This window comes from Cynocephalus volans, chromosome 10 (genome assembly GCF_027409185.1).
Source record: "Cynocephalus volans isolate mCynVol1 chromosome 10, mCynVol1.pri, whole genome shotgun sequence".
NCBI classification, from domain to species: domain Eukaryota; kingdom Metazoa; phylum Chordata; class Mammalia; order Dermoptera; family Cynocephalidae; genus Cynocephalus; species Cynocephalus volans.
The window spans coordinates 7,978,018-7,989,132 of NC_084469.1; positions in this window are offsets into that span (position 1 = coordinate 7,978,018).

Sequence of the window (11,115 nt, forward strand, 5' to 3'; positions counted from 1 at the left end):
TCTCTCTCTCAGACTCTAGGGGTGCATGCTGGAAATGGGGGGGGGAAAGGGGAAAAGGCAGCATTCTGTCCTCTGAGATCCTGAGTTGGGCTGAGATTGAGGGTCACACCACAGGCCTCCCTGTAAAGCCTGGCCAACCCCATTGCTGGCCCTCTGGAGGAGGGGTCTCCGAGGAGGACCGGGGTAGGAGAGGGACCTCAAAAGGCGAAGAAAGGAGAGAAAAGCCACTTGGGAAATTACACGTTTCCGAAGCCGCCTGGGCTGCAGTAATGAGAACCAGAGAAGGGGCTAATGGAGATCAGATTGCCCAGGGGCCGGCTCCCAGCAGCCCCCTCCCCAGCATGCTGAACAGGAGTTCTGGGGATGGGATGTGGATGGGAAAGGGCCACTCTCCCCACCTGGTCCATCCCTTAATCTCAGCTGGAGGTGAGGGAGTTGACGCTGGAGGAGGAGGACCAGGTGGACCGTATCCAGCAGGAAATGGCTGGAGGTGGGGAGAGAATGTAGGAGCTGGTTAGTCAGCCTCCTTGGGTCCCACAGATGGCCACATTGGTCAACAACCTGCCCCATCCGAGGACCCATCCATGAAGGGCAGGAGTGGGGCACTCACAGGACAAACACCTGGGCTGCACCCCTAGGGGATTCCCCCACCTGATGGAAGGGACACAGTTCAGGAAGCCCCCAGCCTGCGGTAGGGGACAAAGCCCTGCCCTCGGGGAGCCATAGTCTGGTGAGGTGGCTTATGCAAAGCTCCACCTGGCTGGGAGAGAGGACGATGCTGTCCACCCAGAAGCACTCACAACTGGGGGTGAGATAATGATGACAAAACTAGTACCAGGACCAGCACTTCAACTGCTGGTACTGCTAGTAGTAACAACAGCGATCTTGACTTGAGCTCTCATTGTGTGCCAGAGCCCTGGTTAAGAGTTTTGTACTCATTTAACCTCATGTAATCTTTACAACCACTTTCAGAGGAGGAAAGGGCTGACATTACCACCATTTTGCAGAATAAGCCAGAGCTCAGAGAGAGGAAGTCACTTGCCAGGGTCATAGCACTGGAGGGAGCCCACTGAGCACTGGCCTCCCAGGCCTCAGTTGCAGCTGGTCCTGTGATCTGGACATAGAGGGACCAGAGTCATCTCTCTCCCCTCTTTTCTCCCTGTCTTTCTGTGTGTCCGCCTCTCAGTCTGTCTCTCTCCTTCCTTTCTTCTTCTCTGTCTCAGCCCCCCTTTCTCCATCTCTCTTTCTCTCTGCTTCTGTGTCCCATCTCCCCTTCGTTCTCCTTTTCTGTCCCTCCCTCCTCTCTTCTCTAATTCGGTCTCTCTCCCCTACTCCCCTCCCCCAAGCCCACTTTGGGCAGGTCACCTGGTCCAGGAAGCTGATGCGCAGACCCCGTGGGAGGGCTGCACGCTCTTGGCCTGGGTCAAGGCTGGGAGCCAGGAACCAGAGCTTGCCTGCGGGCGGCTGCCACAGCACTTGGGTGGAGCACACGGGCCACTTGACTTCCAATAGCTCCGGGAGAGGAGACGGGAGGATCTGGACAGGAGGCAGCTGGATGCCAGTAGGACAGACCCTGAGCAGCTCACTGGGTCTCTGAGCAAGGGGCAAGGTGGGCACGAAAGTGCTCCTCCTCCCCCTCCTCTCCTCCTCTCCCCTTCTCACCCTCTCCCCTCCCTGCACTTATCCCAGAGCTTGCATTTTCTCCCTTTCACTTCCTCTTTCTGCCCCCCTTCCCCGTTCCTCCTCCTCCTCCTCCATCGATCAGTCTCCCCAGCTCTGGCCAACACGGAGGCCTTGGACGGTGCTCACAGTCTTGCTTTAAAATTTATTGCCCAGTAAACGAGGCGGCAGATGGAAGTCTCCACCACCCCACCCCCACCCAAGAAAAGCCAATCTAGACACGAATGTCGTCCATCAAATGCACCAATATGGGGTTATTTATAGGCTACCCCCTTCCAAGAAAGCAGAGTGTTTTTTCCTCCCCTCTCTCTCCTCTTCGAGCTTTCGCAGCTCAGGAGCCAGGGGGACAGTGGGATTCGATATTTGAAAAGCTGCACCATGAGGTTCCCAGCCCTCAGATTCTAGGGTAGGGGGCGTAGAAGCGTCTTGATTGGAAATGAATTAATTAGAAGTGAGGCTCTTCAAGTCTCCGACTTGGGTTATTTATAGTGTTCGGTTAATTTTGATAATTAACACTGGGAAGGAATAGCGAGTTCCGGGCAATGCGGGGCCGCCAGCAGAGACGCGCGTCCGCCCCGCCGGCTACGCCTCCCCGCGCTGCCCCATTTGGACTCTGACAAATTAGGCTACTCTCTGCCGCGGAGTCCCTAGTTTTCTGAAAATAGAACGAAGGCAGGCCAAAGGACAGGGCCCGCCTGGGTGAGGAGCTGCTTCCGAGGAGGGGCGACTCATCCATCTAGTATTATCAGCTTAGTGTCTCCCTCCTCTCCTGGCCAAACGTCCTTCCTGCAGAAGCAGGTGCCGGGCTCAGCGCAGCCCCCGGACTGGGAGAGCCGGAGAGTGGGAGAGGCTGCACCCGAGGTCTGGGCATAGACGCCCGACCTGCCAAAGCAGCCAGAGACAGAGAGACCAGGCCCGCCAGGTGACAGGAACCGGAGACAGACAGACAGCCGCCAGGTTTGGAAGAAGAGAGGAGGTGGACGGCGGAGAGATTCTTGGAGAAACAGGGCAATTTTTGACTTGGAGCCTGGACTTCTCACGGGCAGGAAAGGCATTTCAAGGAGAGGGAGCGATCCTTCACAAACAAGGAGAGGTTTGCCCCCAGTGTGTCTGGCCAGCTCCATCTCAGTCCCTTTGCTGCCCCCATTCCCTGCACTGGCCGAAACCGAGCGCTCAGCATTGCACCCGCGCCGCCGGTTCATGCTCCTGCACTCACGCTCCAACAGTCCCCTCTGCTCAGACCCCGGGAGGCTCTGCCCCGACCTTGCCGAGTGGGTGGCCTTCCCTCACCTAGTGAGCCCCTGACTTTGGTGGAATTCTTGGTGGTGGCAGGGGGAGCTGGAGGTAAAGACAGAACTAGAAAGACAAGGGGGCTGGACTCTGAAGCGTCCTGAATGCCCCACTGTAGAGTTTGACCACTTCCCTGGAGGGGATGGGGAACTGCTTTCTCGCCTAGGAGCTGGGCAGCGGGTTGGGCTGTGGGCTGCCCCCTGACACCAGAGAGGTTCACCAGGCAGAGACCACTTTTCTTCCTGGGAAAAGGATTAATTTCCACCCCGAGTGGAGAGCAGGTGGGACCACCGCAGCGCAGGTACAGGAAGTGGTGGGAGGCCTTTCTCTCTGGGCCCAGGTGATGCTTCTGCAGTCTCCTGTCCCGCTGGAGTGCAGAGGCGGGCCCGGAACATGGAGAAGAACTTCAAATGCAACTGTCCTGTCTTACGCTCTTGGAGGGAAGCTCTACTCCAGGGCCTGCCAAGGGCCAGAGCCAGACCGGAAATGGGATCTGTGAGCAAGCACCGTGGGCTCCTGTTGTTCCTGCAGCCTGTGCCAGCTCCCCTGCCCTCCCCTTCTCCCCCTTCGGATGTTCTCAGGTGTCTCAACAACTCCTGATCCCTGAGAGAAGGAGGGAGAGGAAGAAGAAGAGTCAAGTCCTTCTGCTGGTGGTTTCTGCCAGCTCCTAATCTTCCCATCTTTTCAACAAGGTGTGCTGTGTCCGCAGATCACTCCCTTGCCCCTCACCTTCCCACCGCTGCCCTGATGGGGCTGCCCTCCCGGGCGCTTGGCCTCTTGGTCTACAGTCCTCCCGGGGAAGCCCGCTGAGGCTCACCCCACCTTCCCACACGCACCATAATTACTTCCGCCTCCAGGCTCTGCACATAGGCACACAGGCCACCCCTGTGTTTGCTCTACATTGTTTTGGGAGTTTCTTATCCATTTTCGATCCTGAATTCTCTGTGTCAGACCCCAGTCCTCCTTGAGGACAGTGACTGGAAACTCTCCAGTAGTGAGGATCGTCTATGGAAATTGAGCTCCTTCTGTTCCCCACCCCACCCCTGGCCACCCACTCACCTGTGTCCCTGCTCTGTCTGCAATGTCCCGTGGCCTCCAGGACCCTGTTGCCCTCTCCGGACAGGGCCTGTGGCACGTGGCAGCTGCAGGCCAGGTCCCTGACCCTGGGCTACCACGTGCCAACCCTCAGACACCTCTGAGTGTTTTTCCCTCACTTTTCAGCCCAAGAGCCTTCGGGGAACTGCTATTCCGTCTCCAGCTTCCTCTGAACGGAGAGCACATTTTTAATTAAAGTGGAAAAGAGCTGAAAATCTGTTCGCATTTAATCATCTTGACGACCTTTTTGCTTAAGAGTTTCCAGCTGAGTGTGGGGGGGTTCAGGAGGAGAGGCAAAGGCTTTTCTCGAGACTGGGCCTGGGTCGGGAAGAGGGAGGGAGAGCCTCTCGCTGGGATGAATAATGGAACAGGAGCGGAGGTGGCTGGGGCTCTGAGTGCCGACTCAGCACTTCCTCCGGCCTCGCTGGCTCCTCCAGGAGGTGCCCCTACCCCCACCTCCCTCCCTCCCTCCTGGGCTGGGGCTGGACGAGAACCTGGCCGCAGACTCCCCAGGGTGCAGGAGTGGGGGCCGTGTGGGAAGGACAGTTTCCCTCATGTCGCAGGCAGGCACAGTGAGTGGTCCCCGTTACACAGAGAGTTGGGGCAATGCTGAGGGAAGACCCCGGATTGCCTGCCTCCCACCCAGAGCCTTCTTCACTATGAGGTGCTGAAACTGCTGATGGGCTCTATAATCCCCTTCTCTGCAAATGCCCCATGGAGTGACTTAGAACATGTACTGCTTGCCTCTGAGCCTCAGTTTCCCCAACCATAGATGCTATCTGGGCTACCTTCCACTTCTGAAATCCAGCTCCCAGGCTAGAATGTATGACTGGGAATGCTTGTGTTCCTGTCCCAGGTGTGAAACACTCCTGTTTGATTGGGGAACCCCTTGGACTAGGATACCTGCAAGGCCATGGGCTGTGTCCTGCCCCCCATCCCACCACCACCAAAGTGTAGGAGAGGATGGTTGCATTGAGGTTCCTCTCCATTTTCCAGACCCACCTCTGTGCTCCTGAGGGCCTAGGGAGTGTGTCTCCCCACTCAGAGTAGGGAGACTTCCAGGGCAAGGGCTCCATCTCCCCTCTCAGACCCGAGTTTCCCCCAGGGCAGGGCTGTATCTTCTCCCTCCTCCAAGGAAGGCATTCAGTTGGCAAGTGGAGGTGGTGGGACAGAGAGCTGGTGCAGGAAGTGTACTGGTGACTTGGGCCTTCTGTTCTCAAACTTCCAACCCTGTCACAGGGGTCCCCACGCCCTCCCCTCCCCGCAAGCAGACCCAGTCTTGCGATGGCGGGTACTGGGAAGGGATCCTCCTTCTTCAGTTCCTCCCCCTTCCTGAGCCTTCAAAGGGATCTTCTTTTGATGGGGGGGGGCGGTGTGACTTGGTCCAGACTGTGCATCCATGCCCTTTACCCTCCCCTGCTGGAAACCAACCCAGACAATTGCACTTGACCCCACTTCCCAGACGCGCCGGAGAGAAGATAAGCTTGGGCCTGGGACATTGCCTCCCCCAGCAATTCCCGTGGGAATTTTGCTGGAGCTCGAAGCCTGTCACAGCTCTGGTTCTTATCTGCAGCAGGAAGGACCCTGGGCTTGGTCTCCAGTGCTGAAATGTCATCTTACCCCTCATCCATTCTCCAGCCTGCAGGCCAGAAGCCACCATCAGCAACAGCATCAAATAGAACAAGACTAATTGACATCTCTCCTGCTCCCTGACTTCCAAAGCACATTCACACTTATTTCTTCCTGGACTCCTCAAAGTGAGAGTGGAATTTTATGAGACTGGTATCTTATGCCCACCTTACAGATAAGGAAACTGAGGCTCAGAGAAACATGGCCGTGCAGCAAATAAATGGTAGGCTGGTGCCCGGGTCTTCTGGTGTCTCATCCTTTTATCTTCCCACTTGCTGACTTCACACTGCTCCAGCTATGGCGTAGCCCTACTTAGCTTTTCTTCAAAACATCTTGCCTGTCCTTGGATGCAGGATAAAAAGTAAGAAAGATGACTGAATCCTTCAGAATTGCAGGGAAGTTCTGCAATCCTTCAGAGCTGGGATGGATCAAAGTTGAGAGTTGGGAGAACTTCCTAGAGGAAGGCCACTGGAGGAGGAAAGTGTGCTGCAGAGATGAGGGGGAGGCTGGACCCACAGGTGGGGGCATGTGTGGCTCCTATAGTCAGCAAGAGAAGTGGCCGCCCTGAGGCAGGGCTACCCTGCATCTCTCCCTGTAGCCTACCACAAGGCCTGGAGCTCCCCATACACACCCTTGAGCTTAGCACTGCCCACTCAGGGCACCCCTTCACCAAGACACAAAGCCTGGGGGAAACTAAGTCCCTACCACTTATGTCTGAATGAACTGATCAGATCTTGTGACTCCTTGATAGCAGGGCTGTGTGCAGCATGGGTAGGGGTGGGAGTAAGGAGGGCCTGTGAAGGAAAAGGCTGCAGATGAGAAGATGGAAGCTTCAGCCAGACCTACTGCTATATCAAACGTCGACAGAAGACGATTCTCATGGGGGCTTAAGCCACGCAAGAGCTTGGAGGTGGGAGAAGCTGATGAATGCAGGTGAGATGTAGCTCTTCGCAGGACAGGATGGAGCAGACGGTGGGGGCGGGCTCTGCACACTGGCCCACTTTGATGCTTGAGTTAATCTAGCTCGACTCCAAAATTGCTAAATCCTCCCACCCCTCTCACTGTTAATTCAGCTCCAGAATCAAACTGCACTGACCCCAAGCCAGTCCCCAGGCCCCACCCTATCCCCTCATTGGACAGGCCCCCCTTGCGGCCCAGAAGGAGTCAGCTCAGAGGTAATCACTGCATCACGCTTCAAAGCCACCGAGCCAGTTCCTAATGGGGGGCAGCGGGTTTCACTTACCTTGCCTGGCCGCCTGCCCAGGGCAGATGGGATGCAGCTGGGGGAGGCCCGGCACCTCCTCCTTCCCTCCCTTCCTCTCTCTCCCTCTGAAGTCATGGTCTCCTTGCCCACCTCCCTTCACCCCTTCTCTGGTTGGACATTGGAATTGGGAGTTAGGGAAGTGATTCCCCCAAAGCAGGAAAAGTGAGAGCTGGAAGATGCCTCCCCTGCCTCACCCATCCTACCCTGGTCCCTAAGCCCAGGTTCTGGAAGTGCACATCAGGAGGGAACATCTGAGTGGTAGCATGGAGGGCAGAGGTCAGCCCCTCTGAGAAGGAGGTTGTATCTCCCCAACCCACGGGGTGGCTGCTTGTCTAGTTGGGGTGAAGGCTGGAGGGGTAGAGACAGGTGGGAGGAGACACCTGGGAGTAGGGGGTTAATGCGAGAAATGTGACTGGGGGGAATGTGTGAGGAACAGTGGCCACTTACGGTACCCCAGCTTTCTTCAGGGGGGCCTTAGGCAAGTGGATTAACCTCAAGTCCCAGTCTCTTCACCTATAAAATGGTGATCCCCGTACTTCCTTCATGGAATTGCGGTGGGGACTGAGAGACAGACTCATATGGATCTCCTGGCCCATAGGCGGTCTCAACAAGGTCTCGTTGTCTGCTCTCCCATTTCTGCTTGGAACCAGCTGCCGTCTGCTTCCCCAGTGACTGCTGGGAACACTGGGTGCAGGGAGCTGTGGGCTGTGGTCAGGGGGCTGAGATGGAATGAGAGGATGGAGAGTGTGTGTAAGGGAGCTTGCCCTCCTGGAGGGGTAGGGTGACAGTGGGATGGTGAGATGATGAGGGAACAGCTTGCCCCTTCCATGTGCTTCCTGAAATGCAGTTTGACCTACCACGACCACTGCTGGCTCCATGCAGAATTGCACTGATATTCTCCACCCTTTTGTCTTAGAATCACTACAGGTCCAGGAAGCCTGGTGGGGGTGGGGTGGACAGGGGTCCTCTCTTTGTGCAGCTCTATTATGGGAGATGGTTCTGGGGGACTCTCCAGGAAAACTGCTGCCCTCTTGGTGCTCCCCGTCAGATCCCACTTGTTGGTCATTCCTGAGCCCTCTCGCCATGACCCATCCCATAGCTGTGGCTGCAGTGCTGAGGGTTAGGGGAAAAGGGACTGGGGAAAGAGTGTGGCTTGTCAGGTCAGGGAGAAATTTTTGAAGATCACTCATGTTTGGGGCTAGGAGTCACGACTACTAGGGAGTTAGGCTCAGGCAGGCAGTGGCTCCGAGGGTCCTCCAGTATTGTTCCCAGGAAAAGGAATAGACCAAGCATCCAGCTATCATTAGGAATAGGAATCCCTGCTGCTTGTTTGTGATGGTGCAGATGTAGGACGATAGGTGGTGGTGGCCAAGGCCACGGCAGTCGTGGTGGTGATTATGGTGATGGTAGTGATGATAACGTGGCAGTCATGGTAGTGATGGTGATGGCTGGGGTTGAGGTAGTCACAGTGGTGATAGTTTTGGTGGTTCTGGTAGTGATGCTGATGGTGGTGGCATGGTGATGGTGGTCACAGTGGTGCTGGTGTTGATGTAAGTGGTTGTGATGCTGATTGCGATTATGGTCATGGTGGTGGTCATGATGATGATGGTCATAGTGTTGCTGGTTTTGGTGTAGGTGGTTGTGGTTATGGTGAAAGTGGTGGCTCCAGCAAAGGAATTTCCTGGTCACAGCTATGCTACCTATAGTATGGTCAAGCTAAGGTGTCATATTATAAGATAACTCATTCCATCAAATAGGGTGATGAGTCACTAGAACATCAGCTCCTGGGGGGGGCAACTACTGTTGTTCACTGCTGAACCTCTAAGGCCTAGAACAGTATGTGGCATGTAGTAGGTGCTCAATAAATACATATTGAATGAACAAAAGGGGACTGAGTCCCTCCTTAGGATGAACACTATGCTACCTTATTTGGCCCTCTCATACCTCTTCAAAATTCCCATTTTATAGATGAGAAAACTGAGGTTAAGAGAGATGATGTAACCTGCCCAAGACCACACAGGAGTAAGCAATGGAGGAGGGGGAGGTAGACATCCTCTTGTCTGACTCCCAGTGCAGTGCTCTTTCTCCTACACACTTAGTGGCTCCTCTCCCTGCCAGCACTCAGCATTACATAGTGGTCTTGTGCTTGGGCTTAATCATAGAAATACTGCTAATAATAGTAACAATTGCTGTTTGGAATTGTTTTGAGTAAGGCTTAAATGATCAAGACCATGGAAATTATTAATAACCCAGGCCCAGCCACGGTAGTGTGGGTCGTATTAAATTGTGTTGAGATGGATAACCTTGGCAATAATAGTAACTGGGATCATAAATTAATAACAGAAGTATTTAAATTAACGCCACACTGCCGATACCCTTGGTAGTAAGCAGCTCAATGCTGCTGTTAGTACTAATGTTGCCCCTTCCTGCCTTCTATGAATTCAACCGAGAGGAAAGCAGGTTCATAAAAGCAGTGGGAGGAGGAGACATCTCATAAGCAGTCTCTGTCCCCGAGGAGTGAATCCTCAGGGATTTCTAAAGAGGTGCTCATTGCCTGGCCTCTTATACCCAGCCATGGAGATGATGGCTCATCACCATTAATGCTCAAAGCCACAATGATGTCTACCTGTCCTTTCTGGGGCTGTCCCCTGGACTTTGTTGGTTACACAGAAAAGAAATTCACAGGATACATTTTTTTTCCCACATGAATGAATGAATTAGCTTTGGCTGATCTTGTAAATCACCTGCAAACTCCTAGCATGCCCTCTTCACAAGTGCTCTAGATCTCCCCCTTGCTCGTATAATTTGGGAGGGTCATACCATTTTTTCAAAGAGGAACTGAGGTCCAGACATGGCCAAGACCTGGGTGCTGGGATGGGCTTTGAAAACTTGCCCCCCACAGTTCTTCCAGGTACTTGATGTCTGGGAACCAGGAAAGGGTGGGGACAGGCAGGGGTGAGCATCAAGGTGAGGGGGTGCTTCCCACAAAAGACTGGTGGTACACTCCCTGGGTTGGTGGAGCCTATGATTTAGACCTGCCAAGTTTTCTAGGGCATGGCGAGTGTAGTTCTAGGAACACCTACATAATACCCATAGGATGGGTTCACGAATGTGAGTCCATTCAACCATTTTTCAATTTATTCCCTTCTACAGAATTTTATAGAACACCTGCTCTGTAGCAGGCATTCAGATAAAAAACCACAGTCCCTGCCTGCAGGGAACTCATAGGCTCATGGAAACACTTGCGGTCTAGTGAAGTCTATATTGTCAAGCATCTATGTGTTTGTGTATGGGTGTGTGTTCATGAATGTGTGTGCACTCGCGTGACTATATACACGTCAGGGCTTGTGCAGAGGTGGCTGTACGTGTTTACGTGTACGTGTGAATGTGTAGGTATGTGTGTTTGAATGTCGTGATCACATGTGTGCATGTGTGCATGCCGGTGGAGGTGCACATGGAGAAGGTGCAGGTCTGCACGAGTGCATGTGGATGGTGTGGGCGTATGTGAGTGCATGAGCACATATACGAATACAAGTGAGATTGAAAGTGTGTATTCCTGTGTTTTGTGTGCTCACCTGTGACACCTGCAAACCCATCATTTGAGAATTCAAATGATGTCGGAATGAACTCGGCCTTGAATGTCCCTGCTGCACATTGTCAGGCCACCTGCAACACTCCCTTCCCCCTGGGCCTTTGCCCAGAGATCCCCTCACTGGGAAGATAAGGGGATCGGGTGGGGTGGGGAATAGACCAGGAGATGAAGGGCAGGGAGGGCAGCGGGCATTCTTGCTGATAACGGCTGGGCAGGGAGCAAGGCGCCTGAGAGAAGCCGAAGCCAGAGGCGGAGGAAGATGGGTAAGAGAGTGAACCCTGCGGCGCGCCACAGCCGGAGAGGATCGGGAGTCGCAGTGGGGGCGCCCTGGCCCCTGGACGCACAGTATGCGGGACCGGCGCGTAGCCGCGCGGACCGGGTACTGGGTACCGGGGCGGGGTGGGCGAGAGGCTCTGAGGGCCAGGGCGCGGAGATTCGGCAGCGGGGCCCGCGGGCGCGGCTCCCGCACGCCCTCCCTTCCCCGCGGCTCCCCACCCGGCGGCGGCGGGGCGGGCGGGCGCGGTTCCGGGGGTGGGCGGGCAGGGCGGGGAGGAGGCGGGGCCGC